This window comes from Hemicordylus capensis, chromosome 3 (genome assembly GCF_027244095.1).
Source record: "Hemicordylus capensis ecotype Gifberg chromosome 3, rHemCap1.1.pri, whole genome shotgun sequence".
Classification (NCBI taxonomy): domain Eukaryota; kingdom Metazoa; phylum Chordata; class Lepidosauria; order Squamata; family Cordylidae; genus Hemicordylus; species Hemicordylus capensis.
Window position 1 is genome coordinate 35,947,336 of NC_069659.1, and position 24,965 is coordinate 35,972,300.

Here is a 24,965-nt window from a genome sequence, read left to right on the forward strand (position 1 = left end):
AGACCATTGGTCCATCTAGTTCAGTGTTATCTACACTGACTGGCAGTGGCATGACATCATGGACATCTCCTCCTCTATCCTATGAGTATTAAGTTCTATTAGGATTCTTGATTCATGGGGAAGGAATTCTAAAGGACACTTCTTGTCAATGAGATAGAAGTCATCAGCAGCAAGTAAAACAAACAACAAACAAAAAAACCTTTGAGATTTTCCCCAAAACTATGCCACAGCTGTATCACTTAAATGAAGGGGGTTTTGGTCACTGAGTTATTTATTTATTTTTATTTATACATACCCCACCCCTCTGGTACACTACTGTGTAGGGCAGCTCACAAAAGCAACAGAACATTTATAAAACTACTGCTATAACGCAAAAACTTGCCTAGACTCAGGATATTTGTATGATACAATCTCTTACCGTATGAAGCTCTGCCCCCCTCAAAAGCTGAGATCAAATAATGAGGACCTATTGTGGGCCACTGAGGAAGGCAAGATTGTCATCCTAAAATTTCCAGTTTTATCTTATTAGAAGGGATTTTTATTTTACCAGACTTGTTGACCTGTTCTAGTCTGCTTTTCATTCTTCCCTGCCCAGCTTTATAAATCTTATTGTATCATTGGTGATGTTGTGATCTTGTTTCAGACTCATGTAGGCAGCTCTGGAGCAGATGCAATCGTCAAAAAGTAACTTACCAATAGAAACGAAAAAGAATAGTTCATATCTGACAGCTGAAGAGAGATACTCTTTTCAATGCTTTAAAAGTGAGACTAATATCAGATTATCAGTTTTGCACTCTCTGCCCTTATTCCATCTCTTTTGGGAAGCTTAATGCATAGCATTTCAGTCACACTGATAACAACTCTGTTTTTTTCTACCCTTGATTGTTCTGAGGCCTATTTTAGTTGTCAGAGGCTTTTATGACAAACAGATATTATCAAGTATGAGCCTTTTACCTTTCCCCTTTTAACAGCTATAATTCTACTATTATATTGTCAAACTAGCAAAGCACTTTTTTTACCCTAGATTTCCATTCAGGGCGAAGGTATTTGTCATTCTGAAGTGTGGGTGCCACATACCAAAGTCTTCAGCACAAACCCCATGAATGAACCTCTACTGTCACCTTAAGCTGTCCATGAGCCGGCTTATCTGTGAGCGGTGCACTGCCGCAAATGACTGATGGGGCCAAGGCAGGAGTTCCAACCCTATTTTAGATGCTGTACTCAGAGGTGCTCTTACCCCTGGACTTCGGGGCCAAAGTCCAGGGCCTCCACAGCTCTGGGGGCCCCCAAATCTTCTTCAGTCTCTCCTGTGTGGTGTGGTCACCTAGTGGAGCATGATGATGCTTAATTTTTTTGGGGGGGGGCCTCCAAAGACCTTTAGGTCCAGGCTCCAAGATTACCTAGATGCACCTCTGAATGTGCTCGTGTGCAGCATCTTCATATAACGTTTGAAGAGGGTTATGGCTTGGGGTCATCCAGACTGGCAGTTTTGCACACAATCCACCATCTGCATTGATAGTGACACAAGTTGATGGCACAGTCTGGACCGGATCCTGTGACCAGGCACTGCTGAGTGGTACTATTTCATGACCACTTAAAGGAACTTTGATGTTCAGAGGCAGTATACCTCTGAATATAAGATGCCAGCCACAAACAAAGAGAGGGCTATTACCTTCATGTCCTGCTTGTGGCTTCCCAGAAAAATCTGCCTGGCCTCATCTGGAACTAGGACACTGGTCTAGTCAGATTATACAGCAGGATTCTGTCTTCAACCCTTTTCTCCCCAGGAAAGAGTGAAAACAAGTTTATTCCTTATTTAAAATGTACAAGCTTTCCCCTGCAACTGTTTTTAATTGTATATTCTTAGGTATGATATAAATAATACATTAATAGGAACATTAAATTGACCATATAAGCCCTTACACACACAACATTTAAGCCATGATTTGAAGCCAGTATTCTGATTGCTCAAGGTCATTATCTTCCTAGATGATTTTGATCTGATGCATTATGATAGAAAGGCATTTCACAGTGATTTTAAAGACTGAACTGTGTATTTACTTCACTTCCCCTACAAAAAGAGATGAACCTTCATAATGAATTTGTTTGTCCCTCTCTTTTTCAAAATCTGCAGCATAATGGAAGAGGCAGAATCTTTTTTATGAAATATGAACCTTGCACAGCTAATGTCAAAACACAGTTCTAGTATTGCTGTCTGGATTTTGTCCACAAGAGGCCCTTGCAGCATCACGAAAAATTAATCTGGGTTTGTTAAACTGAGTTCCAACAAATTACTACTGCTGCTGCTGCTGCTGTTATTTATATACCACTTTTCAACAAAAAATGTTCTCAAAATGGTTTACACAGAAAAAATAAGGTTCTTATTTATCACTTTAAAATGTTATTTTATTTTAAAAAATTATTTAAATGTCACAAAGAAGTATCAACAAAAACCGAGAAACAAAACAAACAACATTTTCAGTCAGATATTTTGTTATAAATTCAGCTGAGTAATTTTTACTATTTATCTGGGAGTGAACAGGGGCGTAGCAAGGTCAGTGAGGGCTTGTGTTCAATAAAAGAACATTACCCTCCATCAAATATAAATATATTTGCAACAAGTTTTTTCTCCCCCCCCCACTTTTTAACCTTTTAAGTTGCTGCCACCGCCGCCCTTCCTCCTCCTCCTGATGTCCCTGCTGCTTGCCTTCTGCCCCACTGCCTCACATCCTGCTGCTGCTCCTCACCCCAGCTGCTCCTCAACCCTACCGCTCGAAAGCTGGTTCATACCGGGGGTGGTGGGGTGTTCCATGGCTTCTCTCCTCACTCAAATGAAAAGCCATAGAACCCCTTACTACTGCATGATCAGCTACAAAAATGGAGGGTGCATGGGCCTGAATTAGGCATCAGGTTGTATGCACATCTTCCGTTTCTTAGCTGGCTCAAGCAGTGGCAAGTGGCAGCAGGGGGGAAGGGAGGGGCAGATGACAGGGCCCTGGGGGCATGGTGGACTGTGTTCATTGAACACCGATCGCTAAACTTCTGGGTGTGAATATCTATATTCACACCAAATTGCTGCAGTTTCCATGACCCAAAAGAGAGCTAATTTCCCCCCTTTTTTAAAAAAATAGTTCATAGAAGCTGCTTCACAGAAGCAACACACATAACCTGCTAACTGGCAAAGAGGCACCTTTTTAACATGGTGATTCTCTTTATTTAGCAGAGGGGAAGTAACTGGTCCTATCTACCCCCAGCACAGTACTTCCAGTTATTGCTGCTGGTGTCTCTGTTTCTTTTTAGATTGTGAGCTCTTTGGGGACAGGGAGCCATCCTATTTATTTATTATTTCTCTCTGTAAACAGCTTTGGAAACTTTTGTTGAAAAGCAGTATATAAATATTTGCTGTGGCTGTTGTAAACATACATATAATGTGTCTTTATTTCTCTGCAATGACTCTCATTTTTAAAAACTAAGTCATATATTCGGTGGCATTTTGGCTTGTACCCATATACCTTTGGGCCAGGGTGTTACTGGAGCAGAAAATTTAATATGATTGATAATAGTTAAAGAGATACAGGTAAAGAGAGATATGCATCAGCATAAAAAGAGGAAAGTGACAGCAATTAAACTTATCAACCATCATATGTGACAATATATTACACATCAGATCTCACATCTAAGACTGTGATGTTTTTAAAACTGCATTCCTCTTGTCTCATTTAAGTTACTGTAGTTCTGACTGAGATTTGAGTTCCTCTGGAAATTCCCTAGAAATATACTAAAAAACAAAAGAGTTGCCATCAACTGAATTTTCAGTGTACCTAGTAATGTACTGAGAGATGCACAAGCTATAAAATACACTGCAAGTCTTTGCACATTACTACTTATATAAGCAAATGTGGAAGCACTGCAGAACCTCAGGGAAAGCAAGAAGTAGCTTTTTGGCTACTGATTAGAAGAAAAAAATGTTATCCTATCATTACAGAGTAAAAAAAAATAAAATACATTTTTACAGACCAAAGATCAAAACTAAAACAAAGCATGTAAATTACAGACTCATACCCATGACTATAAAACGATGACTTGAAAAGCAGGAAGGCATAACTCAGGAAGAGATCATAAGGCCCAGTGGCGAGTGCAAGTGGTGATTTCAGCTATAAATGTTTTTGAATGCTAGCACAGTAGTGTTTTTAAAAGTCCAGCCACTTGCTTCAACTGTAATATAATTTTGGGGTAGCACCGCTCCTTACAAAACCCTTTGTTGTATACCAGCCATCTGATGTTCATAAAAGATGTTGCCAGCACTGCCTTTCTGCAGGCTCCCAGAAGCCTCTCTGCTCATGTCTGAGACTACAGGGTTATAGTTCCCACTCTTAACATTCTCAGAGCCTCACGGAATCATGGGCCCACTATTTGTTGATACATGGGGAACGATCACTTAGCAGGCAGTGGGACAATCACCCCCAGGTTCACCAGCTATCACACAAATTGAAAGGGAATTAGCCTGCCTTTCCCTCTATTGGGAATGTCTAAGCAGATACAAGTAAACTTCAAGGTCTCTCTGCCCAGAGACTGACCCTGTTACTCCTCCTCCTTGGTTGCCTCAAATGAGCGAAACTAATCATGACCCAGGCCATGCAGAGGCCAATTGCGCAGGTGCGGCGGCCTCCAAAACGGCCACTGGGCCAGAGGGGAAAGGCCTGAATGGGCCAAAGAGCCGGCCAAACAGCTGGTGGTGGCATAAAGGGAGGCCAGCGGGGGGAGGGGGGAACCTCCATGGACCTCCCCGCTGCCTCCAACAACTCCCCCGAAAGTGGTAAGAAAAATAAATTATTATTTTTTAAATCCACGAACTCCCCCCCCCCGGACTGAACCAAACCTGGGGGGTTTGAGGGGGTGCCAGACTGAACTGGCCCGGTCTGGTTCAGGTCCAGTCTGGACTTGAACCAGACCGGACCAGCCGGTTCCATGCATACCCCTAGCAGCTATAATTGAGCAAATGGGTTCATAGAAACTGGGCCCTCAGCTCCTGAGGGGCCCCCAGATCCACCTCTCTCTATTTTCTTCATTATCTCCTCACTCTGAGGGCCACCGGAGAGAGGGGTGAACACAGGCCCCCTCTCCCCTAGCTATGCCCCTGGCTGCATCTCTCACCTGGCCTAGATGTAACTAGTTTGCCTCAGCTATACCTTTGATTAGAATTGACTGCATAAGTTTCAATCACCAGAATGCCTCACTTCCTCCACAGAAGATCACAACTTACACGGATCCCAGACTGGACCAGGTCCACAGTAAGTTATCATGCAGTGAGATAGCTGGCTGCGTGTGGGCAATTCGCCACAAGCCCCTTTGGCAAGCACACAACATATGACCAGCTGAGAGGCGCTGGAAGATCAAGCCTTGTAAGGAATACCTAGAAAGGAGCTAGGTATGTTTAGGCTGGAGGGGAAAAAAGACTAAAGGAAGGTATGATAGCTGTCTTCAAATATCTGAATGGCTCAGGAAGAGGAACTGGCTTGTTTTGACTAGAATCTATGGGTTAAGGAACCAGATTAATCCTAGATGAAGTAAGAACTGTTTGAAGGTGAATAGTCTGCCTTGCACAATGATGGACTAGTAGCAGCTAGTGGAGCCACTACTACTGTTCCTATTACTTCTTATATACACTTTTCAACAAATATTCCCGAAGTGGTTTACATAGAAAAATAAACAAGGTGGTTCCCTGCTACTACAACTACTACTACCACTTTTCAATCTTAAAAAGAAACTTAAGGTAGACACCAGCAACAGCCACTGGAGGGATGATGTGCTGGGGATGGATAGGGCCAGTTGCTCTCCCCCTTCTAAATAAAGAGAATCACCACTTTCAAAAGGTGCCTCTTTGCCCAGTTAGCAGGAGAAACTCTATGTCCCCAAAGGGCTCACAGTGTAAAAAGAAACATAAGGTAGACACCAGCAACAGTCACTGGAAGGGTGCTGTGCTGGGGTTGGATAGGGCCAAAACTCTCCTTTGCTAGAGGTTTCCAAACTGCTATCTGGTGTCTCAATGGCCATCTGTCAAAGAAGCTGTATCAGATTCCTGTGCTAAGCAAGGAGTTGGACTAGATGACTTCCAAGGCCCCTTCCAAACATTCTAGAATTCCACAAACCTAGAAGCTGGATTATAGAGAGCTTATGGACTATTATGAGGAGGAGGAGGAAACAAGGCAGATCCAGCTGGGCCAGGACTGGCCAGAAGCTACAGTTCCCTTCCAGAGATGAATGCCAGTGCACCATACCCAAGAGAAAGCTCCAGCCTTCTCTCATCAGATAGATACCCATTGCCAGTTGCTATTACACCATGGCCTAAAAGTCTGTTTCTCCAAGAGCCAGCCTGCAGTTGAACACAGGAAGCTGATTTACACCAAGTGAGACCATTTGGTTCATCTAACTCAATATTATCTGCACTGGCTGGCAGAGGATCTCCAAGGTTTCAGGCAGGAGTCTTTCCCAGCTCTACCTGAAGACACCTGGGATTGGACCTGGGACAGTGTCCACCTCCAGAGTCAGGCAACTCAAAGCTGGTGCAGTAGGCACTGCCCTAGATTTTCTTGTTTGTGGAAATAGAATGTAGGGGCATTGGGTGCTTTGAACAAGTCTGGACCAGAGGAAGAAAGTCCTTTCTTCAGTTAGGACACACAAGAAAGATCAGACGAAGGCACTTGGGATGATCACATTCAAGGGCAACCAAAATAGACATGGTTAGATCTCAAGCTGAAATACACTAGATGGTTTCTTAAGTGTGTTTTCCATCACTACACTTCTGTTGATACTGAATCACAGTTGCCTAGTGCCAGCTCTTTGTACTGAAGACAGCAAGGCAAGCGGGGAAAACATTAAATTAAAAGAATCTGCTTATTTTCTAAAGAAAGCAATAACCACCAGTCCTTCGTTATAGCTGAGCTACTGAAAACAGATGCAGACAATAAAGAAAAGCTTCACAATTCACATTTAGATGCATGCCAAAGTTTCAAATGCCTTTAAAACTCACCACTTCCCACCAAATTAAACAGAAGCCCTGGTGTTCACTTTTGAAAAAGTCAAGCAAATTGCAGAAGTAAAGATCCTAACTATGAGTTTTGATCACACAAATGTGACACATAAATAAATAGATAGGTAATAAATAAAATGCCAGGATTCTCCAATGTGAAGTCATCACTTTAGGCTTGGCAAAGTAAATGATGATGAATCTCATTTTCCATTTGTTGTCCACTCACCCAGCTTGGGAAAATCTTTATAATCTGCTCAAGTTTTCACTATTCTGAATAATTTGATGTCACCCACAAACTTGGCTGCATCGCTGATCACCTTGGCCTAGGTCATTTATAAATAAATACACTGGCCCCAATACTGACCCTTGGGAGATCTTGCTGCTGCTTCTCCTGTTGCTGCCTACTGTGAGAATTGTCTGTTTGTTCCTACCTGCCACTTCCTGCTCTCTCACCACTTGCCAGTTTATGAGGAGGAGCTGCATTTATTGCTATGGCTGGTAAACTTACTCAGGGGCCTTTGGACTCGTTAAAAAGTTTTGGAAATCCACAAATATATGTCACGCCACTGGTCTCTCCACAGCTGTTTTACCTCTCCCTCTCACCTCCTCCAGGCAGGGCCTCAGAGTTTTTGAGGGGAGGGGATTTGGTTCACCCAACCCTCCTCCTCCAGGCTCCTTGGGGTCACTGTGGCAGTCTCTCTCTGGAGACCTCCACCACTCACCCTGCCTCTCATCACTGGCCGAGACTGCCTTAAATCCCTCCTGACAACTGATGTAGCCCACGCCCCGGCTATTTGGACCTCCCCCCTGCCATAGCAGGCTGCCCTCACCCTCAGCTGTGCCTCTGTCTGCTGCTGCCTCCTCCCTTGCTCACCCCCGCCCTTCCCCCAGACCCTCTAGCCCAGCTCCTTGATCTCACAACATCTCAGCCGGCCACTCATCGGGCTGCTCTGCCTGACCACCTGCCCCGCCAGGGGCCTCTCTGGCCTTGGCTGCTGAATGAACATTGGAGCCGGTAAGGCTGGCAGGGGCCCCTGCCAGACAATATGATATTCATTTATTTACACACACACCTGCTTTTTGGCATAACAGCCTCCAAAACCGCTTGCAAAATTAAAGAGTATAAAACAAAAGCACTAATCAACAGGGAAGCCTAGAAAGACCATCTGGTCAAGCCAGGTCAAAAGCAAAGCCAAAACACCATGTTTTTGCCAGTCATCCAAATGCCAGGAGGGAAGGAGCAGCTTAGATTTCATAGAAGAGATAGTTCCAGAGCCTGAACACCCTGTCTTGCATGCCTGGCCAACAGAACCCAGGTGGTGTAGGCATGTGGAGCAGAGACCTCTCCAGCTGATCTTAAAGGGGTGACAGAACTATATGGAAATAGGCGGCCTTAGCTATCATGTGCCCAAACTGATTGGGGCTTAAAAAGTAATGACCAGCATCTTAAACTGAACCCAAAAATAAACCGGAACCCAATGCAGACTGAATATAATAGAAATTGTAGGTGGCTTCTGGCATCAAATTGGCCACAGCATTCTGCATCAGTTGAAGTTTCAATAATTAATTAATTAATTAATTAATATTTACATCCCGCTCTTCCTCCAAGGAGCCCAGAGCAGTGTACTTCATACTTGAGTTTCTCTTCCAGGGCTCTTCCAGGGCTGCTCCATGTAGAATGCATTGTAATAATCTCATAAAGATGTAACCACAGCATGGGTGACGGGAGTGATCTGGCAGATCTGTCCATTATCTAATGCTTGTTGACACTCTTAAATATCATCACATACATGGGCTGCATGTCTACCAAATGCCAGAGACAATCAACCAAGGATGGCATATTATTTATTTAATTAGTGAATGTGTAAGTGGCCCTTTAGCATAAAGCTTTGAGGGCAACGAATAGTCAAAGACAGGGGTGTAACTATAATAGAGCAAGGGGAGAGAGTTGTCTGGAGGCTCACTACCTTGGGGGGAGGGAGCCCAGAAGCAAGTCACATGACTGACTCCCCCAGCCGCGCACCGCCTAGGCTTCCTTCAGTTGTATTCATCTTCCGAAATCGATGTGAGTGTTAAGACCTGGAGCTACCAGAACAGCACGTCTTTCTCTAGTATCATTAAATGACTTGCATCAGCCTCATTTAAGATTTCTTTACTTCATCAGCTGAGCTTCAGTGAGCGGGGGGGGGGGCATTTTAAAATCTTGTCTTTGGGCCCACTACAACCTTGCTACGCCCCTGGTCAAAGATAAAAAAATCTCATATCCTGACTTGTTCAGAAACTCTGGTCAGAACAAACCAGGATGTGCTAGATTTAGACATCACAGAAAATCCCAGCTTGTTCTAAACAGAATGGATGTTTTAAAAACTTCCTCTTTTTATGCATGAAGAAGAGGAGTGCAAGCAAGTCCAAGGCTTGTGAACATAGCACAGAACCTGGATTAAACCATGGTTCCTTGTGAATTAAGCAACTATCTCACCCTTACTCTTTTTTTCTTGTGAGGAATGTGGCTATTTTATGCTGAAGGAACCTGTGAAGTAGTCGCATACTCTGTGGCCTAAAAGAGTATACTGAAAAAATTGAGCAGACAAGATACAGTGTATGCTCAGTGGTGGGCTCTTTGAATTTTATTACATTGGCAGAAATCCAAATTTCCACTGACTGCAGTCTAGTAACTCTACACTTTCCAAGACATAGCAGAGAAACTCTCCTATAAATGGCTTGATAAATTTTTCAAATGCATTATAGATTTCATATTAAATATTTTGAAAAATAAGGGAGTCAGATCATTTCAGCACCAACTCATGTTGCCGGCCACACACTTGATTTGGTCTTTTGTTCGGATCAGGGCGGTGTTCCGTGGGTGGGGGATCCTGTGGTCTCCCCATTGTCATGGACGGACCACTACCTGGTTAAGGTTGGTTTCACAGCCAGAACCCAGCCCTGCAGGGGTGGAGGATCTATTAAGATGGTCCGCCCGAGAAGGCTGTTGGATCTAGTAGGATTCCAAAACGCCTTCGAGGGTTTTGATGTTGGTCCTGCCAGCGACTCTGTCGATGTCCTGGTGGGAACCTGGAATAGGGAACTCACCAGGGCAGTAGACATGATCGCTCCTAAGCGTCCCTTCCGATCTGCTTTAAAAGTGGCCCCTTGGTATACAGAGGTGTTACGGGGTCTGAAGCAGCAAGGTAGATGACTGGAGCGCAAGTGGAGGAGAACTCGGTTTGAATGTGACAGGACACAGCATAGAGCTTATTTGAAGGGTTATGCGGAGGTGGTGCATGCGGCAGAAAAACAATTCTGGTCTGCGCGCATTGCTTCTGTGGGTTCGCGTCCAGCAGAGCTGTCCCAGGTTATGAGGAATTTGAGTCAGGCTCCTTCCAATTCAAACCAATCCCTGGGGACTTTCTTCTGCTGTGATGTTTTCAATGGGTTCTTTGCGGACAAAATCCTGTGTATTCGGGCCGACTTGGACTCCAATGTTTCTATTAGAGTCCATTAAGGTGGTGTCCAGCAATCCCTCTTGCAGTATTAGATTGGATCAGTTTCAAACTGTGATGCCTGATGAGGGGGACAAGCTACTTGGGGCAGTGCGGCCTACCATTTGCTTTCTGGATCCTTGCCCGACTTGGCTACTTTTATCTAGCAGGGAGATTGTTGGGGATGGCTTAGTTAATATCATTAACTCATCGCTGAGTGAGGGTAGGATGGCTCCTTGTTTCAAGGAGGCAATTATTAGACCACTTCTTAAGAAGCCTTCCCTAGGTCCCTCAGTGATGAACAGTTATAGGCCGGTCTCCAATCTCCCATGGTTGGGCAAGGTGATTGAGAGAGTGGTGGCTAACCAGCTCCAGGTGGTTTTGGAGGAAACCGATTATCTAGACCCATTTCAAACTGGCTTTAGAGCGGGCTATGGGGTTGAGTCTGCCTTGGTTGGCCTGATGGATGACCTTTACCGCTGAATCGACAGAGGGAGTGTGACTCTGTGGTTCTTTTGGATCTCTCGGCGGCGTTCGATACCATCGACCATGGTATCCTTCTGGATCGCGTGGGGGAATTGGGGATAGGAGGCACTGCTTTGCAGTGGCTCCGCTCCTATCTCTCAGGCAGATTCCAGATGGTAGAGCTTGGTGACAGTTCCTCTTTAAAATGGGAGCTATTATATGGAGTCCCTCTGGGCTCCATTTTGTCACCAATGCTTTTTAATATTTACATGAAACCACTAGGTGAGGTCATCAGGAGATTTGGTGCAGGGTGTTATCAGTATGCTGATGACACCCAAATCTATTTCTCCTTATCATCATCATCTTCATCATCAGGAAATGGCATTCACTCCCTAAATGCCTGCCTACAGGCAGTAATGGGCTGGATGAGGGATAACAAATTGAAGCTGAATCCAAGCAAGACGGAGGTGCTCATTGTGGGAGATTGGAATTTAAGGAATGAGTTAGATCTCCCTGTGCTGGATGGGGTTACACTCCCCCAGAAGGAACAGGTACGCAGCTTGGGAGTGCTCTTGGATCTAGGCCCCACCATGATATCTCAGATGGAGGCTATGGCCAGGAGCGCTTTCTATCAGCTTCGGCTGATTCGACAGCTGCGTCCATTCCTTGAAGAGAACGATCTCAAAACAGTGGTGCATCAGCTGGTAACCTCCAGGCTTGACTAGTGTAATGTGCTCTACGTAGGGCTGCCTTTGTACATAGTTCAGAAACTTCAGTTAGTCCAAAATGCGGCAGCCAGATTAGTCTCTGGGGTAACCCGAAGAGAACATATTATGCCTATCTTAAAACAGCTGCACTGGCTGCCAATATGTTTCCGGGCAAAATACAAACTGCTGGTTATTACTTTTAAAGCCCGGAACGGCTTGGGTCCGGGTTACCTTAGAGAGCACCTTCTTCGGTATGATCCCCATCGCTTGTTGAGGTAATCTGGAGAGGTCCGTCTCCAGTTGTCACCGGTACGTCTGGTGGCGACTCGGAACCGGGCCTTTTCTGCAGCTGCTCCTGGTCTATGGAATACACTCCCGGCAGATATCCGCAGTTTAGGCTCGCTGTTAGCCTTAAAAACCTATTTATTTGGCCTGGCCTTCCAAGGCATATAAATTGTTGTTGTTTTTAAAAGTATTTTAATTGGTTTTAAACAGTTTTAATCATTTTTGAATTGTTTTTATATTGTTTTAGCATTAATTGTAGGTTTTATGTCTTTTTAAAAGTGATTGTACACCACCCATAGCCTCTGGATGGGGCGGTTTATAATGTAATAAATGTAATAAATAAATGAATAAATGAATAAATAAATAAATAAATAAAATTAGAAATTGCACACTGAGAGGTTTCAGCAATATTAGAAAAAGAACATAGCAAAGCGAAGAAGATTGTGTTATCACCAGTTATTGCTGCTAGGAATAGTCACTGTACTTATCTTGATAAGTACAAGGCCTACAACCTTAGAGAAACTGCTGCCAGTCTGTGTAGATAATACTGTGCTAGATGGACCAATGGTCTGACTCAGTATATGGCAGCTTCATGTGTTCCTGTGATTTACGAGCTTTGTATAGAAATATCACATACTACTTGCACTGCATGATCTTTTGGCCCCTCTGTTTAATTTTTTGTATTTATACCCATGTATATATTGCCAAGGAAGGGTACACGTAATCCATTTAATGAAGCAAACTGTAGTCCACAAAATCTATGCCATACTAAAGCTGTTAATCTTTAAGGTACCACAAGATTATTTGATCTTTAGAAAAATATATTATAAGTCTTATTTAAATGTTACTTTAGAGCAAGCATCAATAAAATACATAATTATGATATGTGAAATGTGAGCACTCCAAAGTAATTGATTTATTAATCATCTATTTTAACTGATGAAATATATCCATTGATAAACCTACTCTTAATTGTAATGTAATTTAAGACAGGCCAAATATTTTGCACTAAATCTTTCATGTTATGAATGATTTTTGGCAGAAGAAGGTAATGCTGTAGGGAAAAGAATGTACACAGATTTGTTTTATTTTGTAATTTCCCAACATCTGTACACCTGCTTTTCATTTAAAAAATTGGATTAGGTTCAGCTCATCTTAAAGGCAGGAAAAGTATCATCTGAATCCATCTCTAGCCAGTTAGCTAAAAACATAAAAAGCACAACTGCAGATGTTCTCTTCAACTAGAAGTAAAGAAATGGGTCACTAATAATTTGATTTTTGATAAACTTGGCCTCCTACTATTTTAAAATGTGAAACTAAATTTATTCTCTCAAACTTAATTTGACACTATTTTTAAATAAATCTGAATTTGAAGCAATGGAAGCTTTTCACCGAATAAGTGAACAGATGTGAAGTAAAGAATACACATGAATTGGTTTTTGTATTATAAATAATGTAAAGCTGTGAAACATGCAATTCAGGCTGCATTTCACCACACACTCATTTAGAGATTACCATTGATGGTTATAAGTAACTAAATACGTTTTGCAGGATTTAATTTGTGCCAAGGTCAATACTAGAATTTATGAGGAATAGTTTTCCTGAGTAAGTGCAGAATGAAATTCCAGTCGGTCTGAGTAACTTACAGCAAGTCCTCACAGATCATGGATTAAGGCATGGGTACTCAAACATAGGTCCCCAGATATTGTGGGGCTACAGCTCCCATTATTTAGGGATGTGCACGAACCAGTTTGGCGCCTCTTTAGGGAAGCACCAAACCAGCTCGGGCACCCACATTCAAACTGGTTCAGCAGGGCAGGGATCTGTTCCTTTAAGAAGCAGGCAATCAGGTCCTTACCTGCTCCTCTGCCACCCTATTGTTTTTCCAGGTGCGGCACCCACTTTCGAAAAGGCTGCATGCAGCTGTAGCACTGCTCCCAGCAGCCTGTACACGGCGGCAGCACACACATGGCCACCGCGCATGTGCAGCAGCCATTTGCATGGTCAGCAACAGCACGCTGACCACCATGCTGAATTTCAATGTTAACAACAGTCTGTATCAACTTGTTTGCCAATATAGGAGACATTTTACATTGGAATTGTTTCAGATGAAAAATGCCCTAATTATGTTTCCATAACCTCAGACTCGAATATTGGGCCAATGTGATGCACAACCCTAGGAATTATGTTGTCATTGACTATGGATTAGTCAGCCTTTGCAGCCACACTAGCATAAACTCATGCCACACTAGCCAAACTCATACCAAACCTCTGCAGCCACACTAGCATAAACTCATATCTTGTCCCTACCATTATTTATATCAGGGCTCCATAACTTTGTTCCTCCAGCTGTTGTTAGACTACACCTCCCATAATCCTCAGTCACAGTGGCCAATAGTTGGGGAAGATGGGGGTTTTAGTCCAATGTTTGTAGGAAGGCCAAAGTTGTGCAGCCCTGGTTTATATAAAATGGAGTGATGAAACAAGCCAAGTTTTTCTTCCACCTCAGGAGTATGAAAAAAGGCCTAGAGGCTCTACACACGAGTGCTGTGTAGAGCCTGGGAGAGTTTGGCAGGGAGAGCAGGCTTAGCTGACTCTCCCTGCAGACGATCACCCGCAGAGCCCTGGGCAGCCGGATCGACTGCCCACATGACTACCGGCACCGTCATGGAGCCGGTAGGGGCTGCAAGGATCAGGGGCCGCCCGGCTCCCAGAAGTCCCAGGATGCCCCGTGCGAGTGCGCGGGCATCCCAGGGAGACCCCTGAGACCAGGAGGCTTGTTTTAGCCTCCTGGCGGGGGTCTCCTCATGAGTTGCTGTGGTGACACAGTTGCCAAAATGGGGTTAGCGGAGCACTTGCTCTGCTAACCTCATTTAAGGGGTGGGCTACTTTGGTGGGCTAGCCTCTAGAGAACCACTTGGCTCCCCCACGAGCCTAGTGGTTCTCACAGTGGGGGAAAACCAAGCTGGGCTCCTTTAGCCCAGTTTCCTCCCATCGTGAGAATAGCCTCCCTGTGAAATTGACAAGAATGCAGGCAATCCTGTCAATTTCATTACCCGTGCCCACCCCAAAAATCCCTATTGGAGCTCATAGTAATGTTGCAAAATAAAAACACGTGGGTGAAATTGACATGCCACCCCCACAGTTCTGCAGAGAATCAGAGAAGTGTGGTGAAAATTGACAAAACTTGTTGGTTTCAGATGACCTCTTCCCTCCAGATTCATTGCTGAGGTTGAGGTGGTGGAGAAATTTAGTCAGTTTCTCTTGGTGCTGTTGCTCCACTTCAGTTTGTTGCTCACCACCCCTCAGGTAAAGTCCAATCATGAATCTCCCATGTCATGTGTAGTTTGACCCTCACTTGCATACCCCTTTTAATTTAAACATTAGACCCCACCCCTGCTGAAAAGGTAACCTAAGTAAGCAAATGTGACTGCCTCAATAGCTTCTAGTTCGGTCCTTAGTAAAGCAATTCAGAGGGTTTAAGTAAGGGTTCCTCTTACTATTGTCTATTTTTAGATGCATAATTTTTGCTGACCCTTCTGTATTGCTGTAATTGTACAAATGCATCCTGTAGAAAACTTATCATTTGCTGGGGGGCATGTAATGGTTTCTCCAAATGGCAGCTTTCACACAGTAGTCTGAAGCACTGAACTGCTAAACCAAAAATGAGTAGAAAATGCTACTATATGTATCACAATGAGGCTGTTCTCACGACCAAATGTGGTGGGTTGGAGGGAAGGCAGGATCCTACCTTCCTCCTCCCAGGTGACCAGCGCCTCCCTTTGGCTCTGCAGCTTTCACATCAACATGAACACTGCACCGTTGTTCTCCAGAGCTGAAATCGGGAGCTGGGGCTTCAAGCTACCTCACAATGCATTGCATGAGCCGTGAAGAGGCAGCCCTCAGTACTTCAGCAGTTCCGCTCTGCCTGACCCTGCAAGTCACAGGACTCTGTGCTCAACTTGCCCACTGACTCCCCTGGAACAGTTACAATTGTGACGGCAGTGCAGATGACCCAAAAGAAAAGGTAGGATAGCTCTCTTCTTGTCCTACTTCACTTATAACCTGGTTAGCGGATCTGGGCTATCCCGGTTCAGAGCTGCAGGGTCAGGAGGACTCCTGCTGCCCCAGACAGCCACAGGTTCCTGGGTTAATCTCCTCCTACCCTGGTATCTGTGTGCATGAGAACAGGCTCCATGTGTATCAGCTAGAGTGGAAAGAAGTTGCATCACAAGTTGTTTAAGACTGTGCCACAAAAGGTGATTCTGCTAACCTCTGATCTGCCATCTGGAGTCAAAGAGATCATCAGAGGGATAGTAAATATCCCTCTATATCCCTTCTAGTGGTTGCTCTGGATCTTTTTTCCATTAAAGATAGTTAGTGTAGTCCTATAGAAGGACACTCTTCATGTATTTCAGGAATATTATTTTATTATTGGGTCTAAAGAAAAAAATCTCAGGATTATTATTTCTTTTGACCAGCAGATGGTGCAACCTTCAAGCAGAAATATGCCTCCGGGTGCCTTTGTATTGGGAAGAGTTATAGAACTCATCAACTGTGAGACTTACTTAGAGATTATCTGGAGGACAGTTAGATCTTGGACAGCAATGGGCGCCTGGCTAATTTTATTTATTTATTTATTGTATACCGCCCAAAATGCAAGTCTCTGGGCAGTTTACAACAAAACAATAAAAACAACTGAAAAAAAGATTAAAACATTTCAATAATTAAAATTTAAAATGTTAAAACTATTAAAAACACAATTAAAACAATTTCTAAATAAAAGCATGGGTGAACAAATGCGTCTTGATTGCCTTTTTTAAAGTAAGAGATGAGGAGGCTCTTATTTCAGCAGGAAATGTGTTCCAAAGCCTTGGGGCAGCCATGGAGAAGGCCCGTCTCTGAGTAGCCACCAGACGAGCCGGTGGCAACTGCAGATGAACCTCCCCAGATGATCTCAATGGGCGGTGTGGTTCATAGCAAAGAAGACGTTCTCTTAAATACCCAGGGCCCAAGCTGTTTAGGGCTTTATAGGTTATAACCAAAACCTTGTACTTTGCCCGGAAACATATCGGCAACCAGTGTAGATCTTTTAAGATAGGAGTGATATGGTATCTCCCAGATGACCCAGAAAGATGACCCAAACCAACCTGGCTGCCGCATAAGCAGTTTTAGTAACATCATCCAATCGTCTTCAAAGGTTACCCTAGATAGAGATCATTACAGTAATCTAGGTGGGAGATAACAAGGGCATGGGTCACTGTCATTAATGCTTGCTGATCAAGGTAAGGGCGTAACTGATGAATCAGATGGAGCTGGGCAAAGGCACTTCTGGCCGCAGCCTCCACCTGCTGTTCAAGCAGGAGGTGCGAGTCCAAAAGGACCCCCAAATCACATACAAGCTCCTTCGGGGGCAACGCCACCCCATCTAAAACAAGGTTCACATCCAGCTGTTGGCCGGTATGAGGGCTGAGTAAAAGTAGTTCAGTCTTAGTGGGATTCAGTCTGAGCTTATTTTGATTCATCCAGACCTTAACAGCTTCCAGGCATCGAGTAAGCACAGAAACAGCATCTCCAGAATGGTCTGGGATGGCAATATACAGCTGAGTATCATCAGCGTACTGATGAAATCTCACCCCAAACTGGGAAATGACCTGACCCAGCAGCTCCATATAGATGTTAAAGAGGACAGGGGCGAGAACTGAACCCTGGGGAACTCCATAAAGGAGTGGCCATGGGTCAGAGCATCTGTCCTCAATGCATACCGACTGGACACGCCCGCTAAGGTAAGAACGGAACCACTGTAAAACAGTGCCCCTAATCCCAACCCACGCAGGCGGTCAAGAAGGATAGCATGATCGATAGTGTCAAAACCCACCGAGAGATCTAAAAGGACCAAGAGAGGGACACTACCCTCATCAAGGTCCCGTATGTGATGAAGGGTAGAAAATACCTAGTTGTATTCTATCTAGCAATCTTCTATGTTTTGTTAATTAGAAGTTTGTTCTGGTGGGGATCCTGTAGAGAGTGGGAGCGGGGAGGGGAGTCAGAAAGGAAAAGAAGTAAAAGGAGAAGGCCACACAGAGGCCCAGCCTCCAAAATGGTCATCATGTCAGGGGAAAGGCCCGAACTGGGCCATTTTTGAAGGAAAGATGGCCGGAAGGGGGAGGAGGGACCTTCACAGACACCCCCCGCCACCTCAGAGAAGCCCCCCCGAGTGGGTAAATTAGAGAGAGAGAGAGAGAGAGAGAGAGAGATATTCAGAGAACCATAAGCAGTGTTCTCCTCTCAGAACAGGGCTTCCCCCACCCTCATCTGTGCAGCACCCCCCAGCAGCCCCTAAAAAGCTGATCCCAAGGATTGCGGGCCTTGGGAACAGTGTAAGATATGGTGTGAGGGGCTGCTAATAGAGGGAGGAGCTGGCAGAAATTGGCCCCTCTTGTGTAAGTGGCAGTGCTCATCTGGATCTGACCACAGCAAAGAAATAGAAAGCTGATGTAAAATAATGGCTAAGAGATTGTGCAACAAATCAAGGTCCCCAATTTGAATATTGCCTCTGCCATGCACTCACTAGGGGGCACTCACTAGGTGGCCTCAGGCAAAGGCCTCATTAGGAAAATAATACTGACTTGAGAAGCCTGTTGCAAGGATTATGCAATAACAAGGTAATATATATGAGGTGCATGTAAGTGCTATGTATTATTATTAAATCAATGAAGGGCTGAAACCTATGGTTCTCAGGGCCAAACTACACATGGAGTCAGGAGAAATATGATATGATATGATATATATGTTATATGATAACTGGATCTCCCATTCCACCCCCCCCCCCAAGGTAGAAATGGCTGCAGGGTACCATGAATTAGGATCAGAGCCACGATGCTGCGGAGGAGGGAATTAATCAATTCCCACAAAATGAATCCCTCCCTGTCCCATCCCCAAAAGTGGTATTTGCCACATGGGGGAAAACACACATGCACCATGTGATCACAAATGTCCCAATACCACATCTAGTTTGGCTTTTACATTTAACATTTCATCTATGCAGTGGGATAACGATAGCATTGCACAAGATGGGTGTGTTGAAAGTGTGATATAAATTCATCAAATATATAAATAAATACAGATCACACATTTTGCACGGCAGAAAAAATGCACCACATTTAGCATCTGCATCTGCTCTGGTGGTGATCTCCCCCAGATCTGCTCCTAATACATAGAAGATCTTTTTTTCTAGCTTTCAGGTTACCCTAACAGGGTTTTTCCAAATATCTACACCAGAGAACAATTTTTGTATCAACTCATTTGCCTAGTAGCCCTCGTGTGTTACGGCAGATTCTGGGAGTGTACTCTGGGTTGAATACTCAGTTCATGTGGAACACTGGCTGGACCTGTTGTTTTCACTGTTGCCCCACTGGAACAGAGAGTGCACCTTCGAACACACCCAACACTCTCCTGCAGTTGTATGTTTCATTGGAAAGAGCGATAGGGTGAGCCTCGCTTTTAAAAAAACTTCAACAAAACACAGTCTTGTGGCACCTTAAAGACAAATTAATTGCTTTTGTGAATGAATATATTTCATCAATTGCATGAAATGTTATCTTGAGCAGGCAGATATGAGTATAGAAGGGGAAATGTTGTAAACAGTGGAGTCAAGTGGTCAGGTAATGGAATTGTCATTCTGTGACAATTTTACGTATAGCTCAAAAGCATGCAAGGTAAGTACAGAAGCTTGTTCACCATTACTGATCTTCCCATCAAGGAAACCATAAGAAGCTTCCACAGTTTGTTAGCATTGTCCCATACAGTACAGATGCAGAAGACGCAGGGCAGGTGCTATAGATCAATGGTTGAGCACTAGGGGTGTGCAAACTGGTTTGACCTTGAACCTGCCCGGGGGGTTGAACCACCAGCCTCAAAAATGGCCGCTGCACACTCACAGAGGGCTGAAATGGGCCAAACTTGTGGGGGACCGGGGGGAGGCCAGAGGGGAGCTGCCAGACACACACACACACACCCGCAACAGCAGCAGCACTTCCCAAGGACACTGAAGCTCTTGGCGGCGGTAAGTCCACTTAAAAAAAAAAAAAAATCATGCTGGCACCCCTGAACCAGATCTCAATCAGTTCAAATTCGAATTGAGCCTGGCCCCCTCATTCGGGGTGCCAAAACTGAACATGCCTAGTCCAAGTCTGGTTTGGATTTGAACCCAACTGGGCAAATCAATTCTGTGCACATCCCTATAGAGCAACTCTTTTGTATGCAAAATATTCATAATATCTCCAGTTGAAAGGATCTCAAGTAATAGGACTAGGAAGAATCTCTACCTGAATCTCTTGAGAGCCACTGTCAGTCAGAGTAGACAATGCTGGACTAGTGGTCCACTCTGTATATGGCTGTTTCATATGTTCAGATGTAGCAGAAGTATTTTATTATTTATTTATTTTATTACATTTATATCCTGCTCTTCCTCCAAGGATCCCAGAGCAGTGTACACGGTTATGTTTGTCCTCACAACAACCCTGTCAGGTAGGTTAGGCTGAGAGATATGCGAATGGCCCAGGGCCACCTGGTGAGTTTCATGGCTGAATGGGGATTTGAACTCGGGTCTCTCTGGTCCTAGTCCAGCACTGCTCATATTTCTATGGACATTACTTGAAGTACATTTCTTCAAGTACATTCCACAAAATGGGCAATGAAATGAGCCATCCCATTTCATGAGATAGCTGTTTCAAGATTCACTATTCACACCGTATTTGAAATTCAAATATACTCAAATATTCACACAATATTTGAAAATATTTGAGGAATGGCCAACTATATGCAGAATGGTCCTGTGGGAAAATTTAGGAAAAGCAAACTGAAACTTCAGAGCATTGGCCAATCTATGTGGAGAATCCTGTTCAGCAGCTGCCAGCAAAAGAGAGGACGATTAATTTCATTCATAAATACAAAATTGAACTCCACCATTTTCAAACATTATTCTCAAGTTATAATTATTTCATAGTACAGTATGTTTGATCTTTTCCTATCACTTTGAAGTACTGACTTCTTGGCATTTTGATTAAAGACACTTTATAAATATATTAGGCTGGATTATCCCCTTTGGAGTGCCAGTTCTTGACACCATTCTGAGTAGATAACTGCAAGACTGAATCTCGGAATTATTGTTTTTTGTGATGTATAACTTTAACAACAGTACTAACAAAAAGGTTTAAAACAAAAACAGGCACAATTGTCACAGACTAGTGTGGTTTTTGGTAATGGAAAACACTGCCTTCAAGCACTGTGGGTAGCACAGGAGATTTAGCAGATGTAACTGATAAACCATTTTGATGGAATCTGTGACAAGACCCTATTATGCAGTCACGTATTGAAGTATATAAAGTTCTTCTACAAAATAAGCAGTTTTAAGTAGTAAACTGCAAAGAACAAAAAGGTTGTTGTGAAAAGCACTAGTATTCCTTGAGACAAATGGTGTCATAACTGCTCCCCCTGCCCCACTTCTTTTCCTCATGGCAAGATCCACATGGAACTGGGGTGGATACAACACACCTTCAGATTATGTGCGAACAAGAATTTGGCATACCTTAATTGTTTACACGTTGCTGAATTTGGGTTGGCCTGATATATACACAAAACTATTGGATATTTTCCAAGGTTCATTTCCATAGGGATCTTTTACACCAGGGATTCTCAACACTGGGTCCCCAGATGGTATTGGACTTCAACTCCCATAATCCCCAGCCCCAGTGGTCTTTGGTTGGGAATTATGGGAGTTGAAGTCCAATAGCATCTGGAGACCCAACATTGAGAATCCCTGTTTTACACCATGGTGACTGGAAGAGGTAGGAAATAATATTTAGTGATCAGCTTCCCCTCTCCCTGAAGAGTTAACCAGAAGTGAATACTTGTCTTGACTGACAGGCTGAACTTCAGGGTTCAGCCAATCAGCACACCAGGAGGGTGGGACCTAGAGAGCTGTTGCCAGGAAGAAGGGTGTTGGGAAGAGGAGCTAGGCTGGAGATGCTGAGAAGGACATGTGGCCATGGAAGTTGGCTGCAGGAGAATAACTCTGCCAATCCTTGAAAGATCGGAGGGCAGGAAGCTTGAATTCTCATCCAAAGTTTGATGAGTTCAAGGAAAGGAAGCCTAGGCTTTGGCTTCAGGAAGATTAATTTGGGGGAAAGTTTGTTTTGTCAGCCTTTGCATTAGAAACTTATATTTCTTTGATGTGCGTGCTTTTGCATATTCCTGATACTGTTCTATTATTGTTTGCCTGCAACATAATTAAAATAAGAAACACTAGCTTATACCCATCCTACCTAGGGCGTTGCAAAAGACTCTATAAACATTTAAGTGTGCATTAAGGCAACCTATTTTTTGTAACCCTACTAAATATTCTTAACTGTACCTAAAAGCTGAGAAAGCCTCAGACAGAAGCAGTCTATAGTAACTGAATAAAAAACTATTTTTTTAGTCTTTTTTTTTACAAGCCTCTCCAAGTTGGTTTTTAACTCAGGAAAAGTGGAGGCAAAGGAGGTTTCTCTGGTGCAAATATGTTCTCAAACGGTCAGCAGCTATTAGTTTTCTCACCATGTGTAGGCTTGCACATGGAAGGTTTTTGTACTTATCTGAGAGCAAAATAAAGAGTTTTCCCTGGGATTCTACCCCAAGCCCAGGGAGGTTCAAGATCTGTTGCTAAGAGGGGTGGTGATGGCAGCATATTGAACCTACTGATAATAAAGGATAGTTTTAGGAGGAGCCTAGCCAGGAAGCTCAAGCAGGGATGATTCAGCATTTCTTTCCCTCATGTGAGCTTGGTCTGAGACAAAGGCATTAATCCACTACATAACAAAACAAAAACAAACACATAAAATGATCACGATGACGACAATGACAACATTGGTCAGTATTAACTGACTAGATTCAACTAGTGGCTTAATTATGACCTGCTTTTATTTAAAAATATAGCCCGTCCCAGCCCAAATGCTGAGGGAAGACTATAAATAGAAAGGAAACCATAAATTCATTTTAAAGTTGAAAGAAACTAAAATCATGTGATAAAACATATTAAAACCCATCTGCAAGATTAGCTTGAAAGTGGAAATTAATGGGTTCAAAAAAATACTGACTCAGTATTGGAGTCAGTAGTGGTCTGATCTCCAGACCAACAATGCATATGCTGAAAAACATTTCACATGCAATGAGGGAGGGATGAGGTTCATCGACATTCCCTTCCCTTTGCAGTTCATATAGGACATTTTGGGGAGGCACAGTGGGCTGGAAAAGGAAGGGTAAATAAGAGAAAACATTTTGTTGTATATGTGAAATGTTTTTCAGTATGCACAATGTTAGTCTGTATGTCAACCACTATTTTCCCCTCTGGAGCCCTCTGTGCCTCCCATAAATATGTTCCTGAGGGTCCTGCAGCACTCAGGGACATATTTTTGGAACGCACTGAAGGAAGGGAGGATTGGCAAAAATTGCCCATCCCCCATTGCACAAGTGAAATATTATTCAGCATGCACAACATTTGTCTCATTGTCATGTAGGGATTCCGAAGCAGCTAACCACAATAAAATAAATCAAAATCATAATACAACAATAAAATAAAATAAAATTACCACGATATCTAATAAAATTGGTATTTAATTAAAAAAATAAATACACAGGTATTTAAAAGAACAGCAGCAACAAAATTATTTAACTAAAAGCTCTATTTCAGTCAAAGCCTATAGGAACAACAGTGGTTTTTGTCTGAAGGGAGGGAGGGGCCCAAGCTTATTTCCTGGGGCAGGGTGTTCCAAATCTCTTGTGCCACCTCTGAAAAGGCCCAACCATGTCAACTCCTTGTGGTCATCAAACAGGTGATCAAAGTGATCAAATAGGTTCATACGAAGGAATGGTCCTTCAGGTTTCGTAGTTCCAAACCACTTAAGGATTTGAAGGGTAGTGCCAGCACTTTGAACTGAGCTCAAAATGTATTAGGAGAGAACTAAGGTGATGCAGTAATGGTGTCACATGATCACAAGGCTGGGATCCCATCAGCAGCCTAGCTGCTGTATTCTGCATTAAGTGAAGTTTATGGGAACCTTTCCAAGGCATCTCCATGTAGAGGTTGATGTAGTACCCCAATCTGGATGTACATGTCGAGACCTTCCTTAATAGTGCAGCCTGCACTGTGTGACCATGTAGCCACAACCTGAGGATTCAATTTATATTGTGCCATAGGAGCCAGACTACAGAACTTCCTCCAGTCATGCCATGCATCTGCTCTGGTTCTTTTATCTCGTGGCAATTCAAAGTGGTCTTTTGCTTTCTGATTTCCCCCTTCTAATTCTTTTGTACTTAGCGTTCTTAGTTGTTGTTGTTGTTGTTGTGATAATAATAATGCTTTCCCTGGCATGCAAGATGCTTCATGATCCTTACATGAAAGCTAACATGTTAAGACGATAATAATCATAATTATAAAATATTCTTTGCATTTCATTAATTTTTATAATGTGTTTGGGAAAGGTGTAATTGCTGTTTTCGTATCAGCAACAGATTTCAACAGCTGCTGTAGGTTCATTTTAAAACCGTGGGCATGTTTGCTCTTGGAGGATCCTCTGTGCTTTCAGCTTACAAGGTTCTGTGGCCTTGTAAGCGGTTCAGCTGTTATGGCAGTTTGTAGCATCTAAAGCAGAGGCTGATATCCTGACTAGGGAAGCACCGGTGCAGCAAGTGGATCAGAACAGCAGCAATTTCTGACTAACAGCACCGACAAATGTTCCATTGGGAAGGGGTGATTTTTTTAAAACCTCCCCTTCCCCAGGAAGCCCTCTGTGCCACCAAAAAATATGACCTTCAAGACTGCCCTCAGGGACAGCATTTAACATTTAACAAGTTAGGCCAACTTTCTAGGCAACGTGCTATGTTATGTTTCTAGGCCTATATCCTTCTCACAGTGCTATGAAAAGAAGGGCCCCAACCTCACAGAACGATTCCTTGGAAGGA

The 24,965-nt window shown here is 43.5% G+C and overlaps 1 protein-coding gene across 9 annotated transcripts in view; it reads right to left on the reverse strand.

The window, feature by feature from the left end:
* Positions 1-24,965, reverse strand: part of SACS (sacsin molecular chaperone) — a 143,706-nt gene that overhangs the window by 77,828 nt on the left and 40,913 nt on the right. For 2 of the 9 annotated variants that reach the window (XM_053311812.1, XM_053311818.1), the window contains one exon: positions 1,673-1,774. The exons of 6 other annotated variants lie outside the window; for them this stretch is intronic. The gene's annotated coding sequence lies outside the window, so the exon portion shown is untranslated. Of the gene's footprint in view, positions 1-1,672; positions 1,780-24,965 lie in introns of those variants that run through there. One more of the 9 variants, XM_053311819.1, reaches the window with a different exon arrangement.